This window comes from Lithobates pipiens, unplaced genomic scaffold, assembly GCF_037356315.1.
Source record: "Lithobates pipiens isolate NorthernLeopardFrog02 unplaced genomic scaffold, aLitPip1_a1.2 Scaffold_13, whole genome shotgun sequence".
Classification (NCBI taxonomy): domain Eukaryota; kingdom Metazoa; phylum Chordata; class Amphibia; order Anura; family Ranidae; genus Lithobates; species Lithobates pipiens.
In genome coordinates, this window is record NW_027507718.1 from 113,455,996 (window position 1) to 113,469,146 (window position 13,151).

The window sequence follows — 13,151 nt, forward strand, 5'->3', positions numbered from 1 at the left end:
AAAGATGCCAAAACTAGAAGTCCAAATTCATTCCCCAAGGTGTGATTTCAAAAAGAATGTAACGAATGAATCTTCCATTTCATTATACCATTATACCTATACCTAGTTGTTTTAGATAAAAAAATAAAAATAAATTGTTACAAAAACATTCACAGCGTCATTTGTCATTGCTCTAGTAAATGTAAGTATATAGAAAGTAAACAAGTTGATGACTGCATCACACATACAGTGGTGTGAAAAAGTGTTTGCCCCCATTCCTCATTTCCTGTTCCTTTGCATGTTTGTCACACTTAAGTGTTTCGGAACATCAAATCAATTTAAACAATAGTCAAGGACAACACAAGTAAACACAAAATGCAATTTGTAAATGAAGGTGTTTATTATTAAAGGTGAAAAAAAATCCAAACCATCATGGCCCTGTGTGAAAAAGTGATTGCCCCCTAAACCTAATAACTGGTTGGGCCACCCTTAGCAGCAACAACTGCAACCAAGCGTTTGCGATAACGTGCAATGAGGCTTTTACAGCGTCCTGGAGGAATTTTGGCCCACTCATCTTTGCAGAATTGTCCTAATTCAGTTACATTAGAGGGTTTTCGAGCATGAACGGCCTTTTTAAGGTCATACCACAACATCTCAATAGGATTCAGGTCAGGACTTTGGCTAGACCACTCCAAAGTCTTCATTTTGTTTTTCTTCAGCCATTCGGTGGTGGACTTGCTGGTGTGTTTAGGATCATTGTCCTGCTGCAGAACCCAAGTTCGTTTCAGCTTGAGTACACGAACAGATGGTCGGACATTCTCCTTCAGGATCTCTTGGTAGACAGCAGAATTTATAGTTCCTTTTATCACGGCAAGTCTTCCAGGTCCTGAAGCAGCAAAACAGCCCCAGACCATCACACTACCACCACCATATTTTACTGTTGGTATAATGTTCTTTTTATGAAATGCAGTGTTCCTTCTACGCCAGATATACTTGGACACACACCTTCCAAAGAGTTCCACTTTTGTCTCATCGGTCCACAGAATGTTGTCCCAAAAGTCTTGGGGATCATCAAGATGTGTTGTGGAGAAATTGAGACGAGCTTTGATGTTCTTTTTGCTCAGCAGTGGTTTTCTCCTTGGAACTCTGCCATGCAGGCCATTTTTGCCCAGTCTTTTCCTGATGGTGGAGGCATGAACGCTGACCTTAACTGAGGCAAGTGAGGCCTGCAGTTCCTTGGACATTGTTGTTGGGTCTTTTGTGACCTCTTGGATGAGTCGTCGCTGCGCTCTTGGGGTAATTTTGGGCGGCCGGCCACTCCTGGGAAGGTTCACCACTGTTCCATGTCTTCGCCATTTGTGGATAATGGCTCTCACTGTGGTTCGCTGGATTCCCAAAGCTTTGGAAATGGCTTTATAACCCTTTCCAGACTGATAGATCTCAATTACTTTCTTTCTCAATTGTTCCTGAATTTCTTTGGGTCTCGGCATGATGTGTAGCTTTTAAGGATCTTCTGGTGGACCTTACTGTGTCAAGCAGCTCCTATTTAAGTGATGCCTTGATTGTGAACAGGTGTGGCAATAATCAGGCCTGGGTGTGGCTAGAGAAATTGAACTCAGGTGTGGACAACCACAGTTATAGTATGTTTTAACAAGGGGGGCAATCACTTTTTCACACAGGGCCATGATGGTTTGTATTTTTTTTTACCTTTAATAATAAACACCTTCATTTACAAATTGCATTTTGTGTTTACTTGTGTTGTCCTTGACTATTGTTTAAATTGGTTTGATGTTCCGAAACACTTAAGTGTGACAAACATGCAAAGGAACAGGAAATGAGGAAGGGGGCAAACACTTTTTCACACCACTGTACATATGCAGCTGCAAGGAGGTGGGCTTTAACACCCAGATGCCGCTTAATATGTTTCACTGTATGTTCTTGAAAACCACCTGCTGGGTGCTCCCTGCACATTCGATAAGTTGTCATTTACAGTTCCCGGTCACAGATTCTGATCCACAGTGTGGTAAGGGACCCCAGATCATGTGATTACTGTAATTTCCTGTCACAGTGTGCACGTGATATGGTGCCAGTTGCTGATTCATGTACTTGAGTTCATGTTAAAGGTATGGTGCCAACGGGTTAACATAAAAGAAAAAAAAAATAATGAAAATATGTCTATCTATTGAGTTATATTAATATTATTTTTTATTGACATGCTTAAATTACAGATAAGGAGAGTATTGCATATCACCATGACAAGTTTGAGCTCAATTGGTACATGTGAATACATTCCTGGTGCTTTTATTTTTTCTTCAGGGTTTCTGTGTGTGAAAGGTAACAGTATACCAATAAGCATGTAAGGCAGATTCTTTACAATATATACTGATTTACAAGAATAGAATGTTGGGTCCTGCTTTGCAGATCAGAAATGGTTGGATGTAAATCTGAAGTACTAATGGCCATGTAGGTATGCTCTCTGTGTACAATTAAAGGCATCACATAAAAAAAGGCAGGGGTGTATCCTTAATGCCCACAACAGGTTTAAAAAAAAGCTTTGAATATAGAAATGTAGGATCTGCCATTGATTAGTTGGTGTTAAATGTACATGCACCAAAGATATTACCCTCATCCTTACTTTTACAATAAATGAGTCACTGGCTTATAACAAGCATGTGGGAGTTCATTAACTCATTTATTTGTACCACTACAGGTCAGCATTAGACATGGGCACCGTCAAAAAATGTGTTTTGTTTCGTTCTGTACGAAAAAAAAATTGTGTACGAAAATTCATTTTGGATTCGTATGAATTTTCGTTAGATTCGTAAACTTTTCGTTAAAATTATGAAAGTTCATTATGATGAATTTATCATTATGAAGGGTTCCCACCATCCCTGTGCTGAGTTCCCGGGTCTGAGTGTACACCGCTGTGCCCATTATGAGAGGTTCCCACCATCCCTGTGCTGTGCTGACTTCCTCTGATTGGGAAACAAAACACCAGTCATGTTTCTGTTAATTTGGATCCGAAATTGCGAAATTCGTTAACGAAATTTCGTATTTCGTCTGAAATTCGTAAGCATAGAAATTCCCATAGGGTTCCCACCATCCCTGTGCTGACTTCCTGGGGTTTTAACGTTTAGGCTCATTAACCTTCCGCAAAAATAACGAAAGTTCGTTATGATGAATTTATCATTATGAGGGGTTCCCACCATCCCTGTGCTGTGCTGACTTCCTGGGCTTTTAACTTTTAGGTCCGTTAACTTTTCGTAACAATTATGAATGTTCGTTATGATGAATTTATCATTATGAGGGGTTCCCACCATCCCTGTGCTGTGCTGACTTCCTGGGTTTTTAACTTTTAGGTTTGTTAACTTTTCGTTAATTACGAATTTACGTTATGAATTTGGATCTGAAATTCATAAACTAAATTTCGTATTTCGTACTGAATTCGTATGCATAAAAATTTGCATTTCCGATTCGTACTAATGTACGAATTTCCGGAAATCCGTACGAAACTAATCGCACATGTCTAGACTCAGCATTGACAGTAACCATATTGCAAATAATAATTGAATTGAAAAATATGACTTGAATAGGATTAAGTTAATCATATTGTAACATCTGAAAAATAACAAGGAGACATGCTGATTGCACCACATACTTGTATTGTCATTGGCCCAAAGAAAACAGACAAGGTCATTTCTATTATACAAGCAAACTAGTTATCGAAACCACATTAATGTACAAAATGCAGTATTATTCTTCTTTAAGTCATTTATACTCCATGAAGTCTCATATGCAGTATCTCACAAAAGTGAGTACACCCCTCTCATTTTTGTAAATATTTTATTATATCTTTTCATGTGACAACACTGAAGAAATTACACTTTTGCCGCGTACACACGATCGGAATTCCAGCCAGAAAAAGACAGATGAGAGCTTTTCATCGGAAAATGCGACCGTGTGTATGCTCCATCGGAATTTAATTGTCTGAATTCCCGCCAGCCAAAAATTTATAGCATGTTCTCAATTTTCCCGACAGAAAAACTTTCTATCGGAATTTGGTGTGACCATGTGTAGACAAGACAGCTTGAGCAGAATTCCGTCTGAATTGCGCTGGGTAAACCATCAGAGCTTTTTCTGACGAGAATTCCGATTGTGTGTACGTGGCATTAGCTAAAATGTAAAGTAGTGAGTGTACAGCTTGTATAACAGTGTAAATTTACTGTCTCCTCAAAATAATTTAACACACAGCCATTAATGGCTAAACCGCTGGCAACAAGAGTGAGTACACCCCTAAGTGAAAATGTCCAAATTAGGCCCAATTAGCCATTTTCCCTCCCTGGTGTCATGTGACTCGTTAGTGTTACAAGGTCTTAGGTGTGAATGGGGAGCAGGTGTGTTAAATTTGGTGTTATCACTCTCACTCTCTCATACTGGTCACTGGAAGTTCAACATGGCACCTCATGGCAAAGAACACTCTGAGGATCTGAACAAAAAGGATTGTGTCTCTACATAAAGATAGCCTAGGCTATAAGAAAATTGCCAAGACCCTGAAACTGAGCTGACTTGAGTTTAACAGGACAGGTTCCACTCAGAACAGGCCTCGCCATGGTTGACCAAAGAAGGGAAATAGATGTATGAGTGCTGCCAGCATTGCTGCAGAGGTTAAAGGGGTAGAGGGTCAGCCTGTCAGTGCTTAGATCATACACTGCTTTAAATTGGTCTGCATGGCTGTCGTCCCAGAAGGAAGCCTCTTCTAAAGATGATGCACAAGAAAGCCTACAGTTTGCTGAAGGAACCATGAAACCATGTCCTGTGGTCTGATGAGACCAAGATAAACTTATTTGATTCAGATGGTGTCAAGCGTGTGTGGCGGCAACCAGGTGAGGAATACAAAGACAAGTGTTATACAAGCTGTACACTCACTACTTTACATTGTAGCAAAGTGTAATTTCTTCAGTGTTGTCACATGAAAAGATATAATGAAATATTTACAAAAATGTGAGGGGTGTACTCACTTTTGTGAGATATTGTACATAAAATATGTCTTAAGGATTTCTAACTAGTAATTCCAGAAAACAAAACTTTTTTGGAATACATTTTGGAGAACTTAAGCAAAAGCTGAAGTACTGTGAGACCAAGGAATCTGAAACTGCCATGACGTTACTGTTGGCATTCTTTATAAGTAATATGAATTTAGCACAGGGGTTAGCCACAGCAGAACTCAATTTTTATCTAAGCAACCACCTCTGTCATCTGGGAACTTTCTAGCATACTGTACTCACAATAGTGGAGGGTGTATCGATATTGACAGAACTTTGATATCTATCTGCCGGTTTATATATTATACAGGAGACACATAAATGAAAGAGCCCTGTCCGTGTTGACTGATCCTCTACTACAGTGAGTACAGTGTGTTTACTAGCAACTAACCAGCTACCATACACACTTAAGCCTAGTATACCCAGGCCGAATGTCGGACGGCATCGACCCATTCCCATGACAGAAAAAGGTTTGCTGATTGGCTCCCGGCAGGCTGAAAGCACTAACCGGAGGGTTCTGGATGGGGGAATAGTTAGTAAAGCGGCTCCTCTTGAGCTGTCCGTTTATTTTTTCATTCAGCCCTGCTGGTTTGAAGGAAAAAGAAAACTACTAGTGTGTGCTAGGCTTTACTAAGCTAAATGATGAATTTTCTATTGGGGAACTGCCTCCTGCCCCAATGCTTTATATTGCCTGTTGCAAACCCTGGTTCTTCAGTGGTGTTGGCCGTAGGTGCCTGTCTCCCCTATTCTTCTACTAACTCCCTGTCAGAGTGTATACATTATTGCTAGCTTCAAAACATATATTAATTGTCATGTATTAATTTTAGATTGAAGCTCCAAAAAGCAAGGCATTCTGATTCTGCTTGTGTTGAATTGTAAATGTATTGTCTCCTTCCATTTTGTAACACGCTGTAAAAACAATTGGTGCCATATAAATCGCATATATTAGTAATGTTTTGTTTAATATTTTTTAATACTTTTTATATTTTTTCATATGTTTTAATAATTATTATCTCATGACTATGAGTTTTAATTCTATAATCAGTGGATGTTTTCAACTATTTCAAGCAAGAATTTTAAACAAGCGCAGGCAAACACAGATGAGGATTGTTTAAATATTTCAAGAATGAATAAAGTTGTAACAGAGATGAAAAAAATTAGAACACACCATCTGTTTAGAAGCAGCTATCCACCTTACAATACTTAACAGTTATATGTAGTGAGAACCTTTTGCAAGGCTTCATAATCTCAGAACATGGAGCACGAGGCTTGATATCCCAAAAAGAAAATTATGGTGGTCCTTTTTAAGATAACATACAGTGGTGTGAAAAAGTGTTTGCCCCCTTCCTCATTTCCTGTTCCTTTGCATGTTTGTCACACTTAAGTGTTTCGGAACATCAAACCAATTTAAACAATAGTCAAGGACAACACAAGTAAACACAAAATGCAATTTGTAAATGAAGGTGTTTATTATTAAAGGTGAAAAAAAATCCAAACCATCATGGCCCTGTGTGAAAAAGTGATTGCCCCCTAAACCTAATAACTGGTTGGGCCATCATTAGCAGCAACAACTGCAACCAATCGTTTGCGATAACGTGCAATGAGGCTTTTACAGCGTCCTGGAGGAATTTTGGCCCACTCATCTTTGCAGAATTGTCCTAATTCAGTAACATTAGAGGGTTTTCGAGCATGAACGGCCTTTTTAAGGTCATACCACAACATCTCAATAGGATTCAGGTCAGGACTTTGGCTAGGCCACTCCAAAGTCTTCATTTTGTTTTTCTTCAGCCATTCGGTGGTGGACTTGCTGGTGTGTTTAGGATCATTGTCCTGCTGCAGAACCCAAGTTCATTTCAGCTTGAGTACACGAACAGATGGTCGGACATTCTCCTTCAGGATCTCTTGGTAGACAGCAGAATTCATAGTTCCTTTTATCACGGCAAGTCTTCCAGGTCCTGAAGCAGCAAAACAGCCCCAGACCATCACACTACCACCACCATATTTTACTGTTGGTATAATGTTCTTTTTATGAAATGCAGTGTTCCTTCTACGCCAGATATACTTGGACACACACCTTCCAAAGAGTTCCACTTTTGTCTCATCGGTCCACAGAATGTTGTCCCAAAAGTCTTGGGGATCATCAAGATGTGTTGTGGAGAAATTGAGACGAGCTTTGATGTTCTTTTTGCTCAGCAGTGGTTTTCTCCTTGGAACTCTGCCATGCAGGCCATTTTTGCCCAGTCTTTTCCTGATGGTGGAGGCATAAACGCTGACCTTAACTGAGGCAAGTGAGGCCTGCAGTTCCTTGGACGTTGTTGTGGGGTCTTTTGTGACCTCTTGGATGAGTTGTCGCTGCGCTCTTGGGGTAATTTTGGGCGGCCGGCCACTCCTGGGAAGGTTCACCACTGTTCCATGTCTTCGCCATTTGTGGATAATGGCTCTCACTGTGGTTTGCTGGATTCCCAAAGCTTTGGAAATGGCTTTATAACCCTTTCCAGACTGATAGATCTCAATTACTTTCTTTCTCAATTGTTCCTGAATTTCTTTGGGTCTCGGCATGATGTGTAGCTTTTAAGGATCTTCTGGTGGACCTTACTGTGTCAAGCAGCTCCTATTTAAGTGATGCCTTGATTGTGAACAGGTGTGGCAATAATCAGGCCTGGGTGTGGCTAGAGAAATTGAACTCAGGTGTGGACAACCACAGTTATAGTATGTTTTAACAAGGGGGGCAATCACTTTTTCACACAGGGCCATGATGGTTTGGATTTTTTTTCACCTTTAATAATAAACACCTTCATTTACAAATTGCATTTTGTGTTTACTTGTGTTGTCCTTGACTATTGTTTAAATTGGTTTGATGTTCCGAAACACTTAAGTGTGACAAACATGCAAAGGAACAGGAAATGAGGAAGGGGGCAAACACTTTTTTACACCACTGTAGGCTCACCAGAGACATGGGGTCTAAGCAATGCTTGGCTTTCACCAGACCTCCTGTAAGTGGAAATGGTCATGAGGTCATGATGTTACTGGTTAACGCCACTCAAAACATCATCAGGTCAGAGCCCTCTTTATTGCCTCACCATATGGGGACAGCTACTGTGCAGAGACTGTAAACAAAGAACAAGACTAGTCAGGTCCAAGCAAGGGTCAAGGCAGGCAGTGATGGAATAGTAAGGTCCAGGTAATGCTCTTTCGGAACTACACATGGCAGATCAGAGGTAAAAGGGCCCTTGCAAGTCCTTCCTTAAAGCAGGTATCATAAGATGGCTGTTGTCACCTTTACTATGCCAAACACCTAATTTTCTGCACATGGAGTGTCCCAGAATGCTCTGTCAGCTGGGGCTTGCCCTATCAACCTTTTTACTAATTAGTTTCAGTTGCATTTTCAGCCTTTTTTCACAATTTAATAGAGGACCCATTTTCCATGGCTGTTTCAAATGTTTTGTTATATATAAAAGTTATTAGAAAGAAGTAGTTTAAAAACATTTTTCTAAAGTTTAGAGCAGAACTGCAAAGAGAAAAATATACAAATGAGCAGCTCTGCAAGGCTGGATGCAACTTGATATAAGAAAGCTGATGGAATAATCGATGTGTTTTAAACACTCACTGCTATTTTTCTATCCTCTATGTCAGTGAATCTAGAGAGCATACTATTCTGTATGACATAGATATTAAAGCATAAAGGTATTTATAGAGGATGGGATGATATATAGAGCATACACATATACATATTTATGGGTAATAGCAGTCAGTGGCAGAAAATCATAGCTAATATTTTTTGGGTTAATGTGATACAAAATTCTGACAAAAAAAAATTCTATTGAAGTATATATTCCTTTGTTTAGTTGTTGCTGTAATCCAGCTTCCTGTTTGGGGGTGACTATGTTTGTTATGTGTGGTCCCACAGTAAATAAGAGTGTAGCCACCCTCTCTTTCTCATTCTCAAGATGGACTAGGGAAAATGGACGATGATATGTGTGGTTACAGTACTATCTGTCTTGCACCTCTGAGACATTAACATGCACCTCCTCGTGTTAACATACTGTTAAATGCATCATAATACTTTTCAAATCAAAACACATTGTTAGGAAAACAATATAATACAGTTAAATACGGTCATTAATTATTAATATTAATCCTTATTAATATTAAATGTCTACACTAGCTTGCTTATAATATAGTATATACATATGATAGGACCAAGAACTGCCCATACCGCTTCTCTATCCTGTGAAAAGTGAACAACAAACCTCATTCATTTTAAGAAATTTAAAATGTATTAGCCCTAATCCATTATCAGTTCCCTTTAAGGAAAAATAAACTGTTGTGCCTCAGACAATAACAAGGGATAAGGTTTTAGTGAATAAAGCTGCACATAGTGATAGAGCCAGTGCTATCATCCATATATGAGAACACAACACTTAGAAATAACTGACATTTTCTTAAAGTACATTTTAATAATCCTAATATATCACCATGTAATATATGTAAACCATTGCTAACAAACTATTAAAATGTAAAAAATTCACAAAATGTGCTCTGCTGGCAGTAAAAGGGTTAAATGCACTGTATGTTCTCAACAGGAACCAATGAAAAGGTTTTTAATGATTGTAATGTCAAAAGTAAATAATGTGTTTTCAAACAACTTGGGAAAGTGCTTTCATGCTGGGCCTACTTTAAAAATTCAAATAGTTCTGCATAATTATGTAGATTAACATTATAGCCTGAATGGAGAAAGATTGCCCGTGCATTATTCTTTGGTTTGGCAATAGGTGACTCATACGCAGATGGAAGTCAGCAAATATGCATGATATTTGTTTGGGTGAGCGCATATTCACATCCTGCTTAGAGCTCTTTACAAATCTACAAGAAAATCAGAAATGCTTAAGGGGCCCACTTATATGCGTATTGATCTGTTTTTCATTGAGTATGCCCATTCATTTTCAGTGGGCCCTCAATGTGCATTGATGGCCAAAAAAGTACCTCTCTACTTTTTTCCCCATGCACTGCAAAGCAACATATGTTGAGAAGCAAGTGTGTTTAATTTCCCCATGTATGTCCATTGAAGTGCCACAGAAAATGTATTGCAATGCTCCTAAAGGTGTATAGACAGCATGTTGGTTCAGTACGGCACCCATACAAAAATGTCAAGGGGCCCTAGTGATGCAGTAAAATGGTTAGTAGATGTGCTAAACTACAACAAAAGGAGTAAGGAATCCAGAAACATTAAATAAAATAACAAGATTCAGTAATTAAATGCAAGCATTATTATGATATGTGTTAAAAATAGCAATTGAAGACCTGCAGTATTGATTTCGCATTGCCTAGTGGTATAATTCCAAATAAAATATGCCTGTACTTGCTGCATGTATTACAAACTACCGATTAAGTGACACATGTTGTTTCCATTCTATTCAATTGGATTAAAGGGTATGTATAGCCAAATCTTTTGTTTGATCTTTTCCTTTTTAAAACAAACTCTCTATTTTTTTCCTGTTTGTGCCCTGTTTTTCCTAAGATTTTTCTTTACTGATGTGAGGAGAATTCCCATCTTAGACAGTTTTGACAGAAACAAATGATTCAATTGGAAGATTCATGGGACCACAGACAGAACCCCAACAAAATAAAACAATAATAAAACACAATACAACTTCTGGTTTCAAATGACTGTGGCCCTTTATTATATGTAAAAAAAAAAAATTTTGGACGTACTTCCAAAAAATTTTTTGCCAAAGAAAAAGTGCAAATCAGAGAGTCAACCAATTGTCTATTAATCCAATGACCCTTACCAAGCTGACAATTTTTTCTACACCATAGCAAATGCTGAAGGATATCTGTACCTAAAAACAGGTCACCAATTAACATACAAGAGTTATCATCAACTCTCAGGTAACACTGAATTCTCAATAGCACAATGAACAGGATTTAAATCGGATTCCATAAATGTTGTGAGCGTAAACATCCCAAGACATTTCGCTACTGGCACCAAGGTTCAAAATGATCCACCTGTAAAAGTAAAAAAGAATCCGCAATTGCATTATCTGTGCCTGGAACATAACAAGCTTTAATCCAAATAATGAATTGTAGACATTTGAAAACTAGTTGTCTAAGAACAGAAAATACAGGCAACGATTTAGATGACAAGCAATCAATGGCATAAGAACACCTATATATAATATAAAGGAAACAGAATCCTGTGATCATGAAAAAGAAAACCCCAAAGCAACAAACACCAGAAACATTTCCAAGAGAATATTATCATTTATCTCACCAAGATTGAAGTCATACACCAACAAACCAATGCCCTTGCCAAAACACTTCATAGCCAAAAGCTCCAGAAGCATCAGTCATCAAGGGCAGAACCCACGCAAAAGGGACTTTGCCACAAAGACGAACCAAAATGTTTAAATGTTGACAAGAATTTATTCCACACAATTGAATCTTTCTGTAAATTGGAAGTGATTCTAACAAAATGAAGTGGGAATTTCAAGACAGAAATAGACCTACAGTATATAAAAGCTTGAAAATACTCTGCCCATAGGAATGATTCTGGAAGTGAATGCCAATAAACTTAAAAAAAAATTGTTTTCAAACTAACCTTTTGTTTAGTAAGAACATAGGAGACCAATTCTACAATTTGTAAAAAATGTCAGATGGCAAGTAAAATTCCATTCTATCATATCAATAGTGAAAGCTAATAAATCCAGGCAAGTCATTAACCAGACAGATTTTTGATGACCCAAAGCAATTCCAAAATTATGACAAATTATTAGGACTTCAATAAACAATATAGGCAATCAATTGAATCAGCTGCACCAAGAAAGAGAAAATCAGCTCAGTAAGGAAGTAAGGAACTAGATCATCAGAATCTGTCTGGAAACAAATTAACCATTCTAAAAATAAGAAAACATCTCAAAATAATTACACAATAATGACACAACAAAGAACATCCTATAGTCAAGTGTTCATCAAAATATCAAAATATCTTATCTACCTTGAAAACAAAAAACTAAATAATTGAATGCATTAGGATGAATTGGTAACATTCTAAACATTGCAGAACATTGCAGATCTGCCCAGACAACACATCTTGACCAAAGCATCATCAAATTAAGTATAAGAAACCAAACAGAGCACTGGCTCAATATTATTATTTAGAGAAACAATATTTGGATGTGACATGGTATATTAAATGAAAATAATTTGGTACCTTTTTAGGAATCAAACCTAAAGGTAAATTCATAAAATTAGAAAAAGGAGATGAAGAAAGGATGCCAACTACTCTTTTTTTTCCAGAACTCTTTAAAATCTTTTTCAGCAACAATGCAGTAGACATGTGCATTCGTTTTTGTCCAAATGCATTTTCGTCCGAATTTCAGCTATTTTCATTTTGTCAAACGATAACGAAAGCACAGAATCCGAAAAATGAAAGATCCAACATAAATAAATGCTTTATTTTCATTGTTACAACAGTTCGATATAGAATAGGAGATTCAACGTGACTCTGACAATAACAACCTGTGTCTATAGAACCTGTGGTCGAATGTGCCTAACCTTACCTCTATTAGTCCAAGATTATATAGAGAAAATATTCGACAGAGAAAAAAGATTTGACAGAGAGAAAAGATTCTGCAAGTTACTGTCCTAAAAAGTGTTTGGGGACCCGGGTCCTGCCCCAGGGGACATGTATCAATGCAAAAAAAAAGTTTTAAAAACGTCCGTTTTTCCGGAGCAGTGATTTTAATAATGATTAAAGTGAAACAATAAAAGTGTAATATTCCTTTAAATTTCGTACGGGGGGGGGAGTGTCTATAGTATGCCTGTGAAGGGGCGCATGTTTCTGGTGCTTAGAACTGTCCCTGCACAAAGTGTAATTTATGCAGGAAAAAAAGTCCTTTAAAATCACTCGCAGCTATTATGAATTGTCGGCTCCGTAATACAGAGAACACTCATTGAAAGTCATTGATAAAAAAAATAAATAAAAAAAAGTGTGGGGGTCCCCCAAATTCAATTACCAGGCCCTTCAGGTCTGGTATGGATATTAAGGGGAACCCTGCTTCAAATGTAAAAAAACAATTTGACGTGGGGTTCCCCCTAAATATCCATACCAGACTTTTTAAAGTTTTAAAA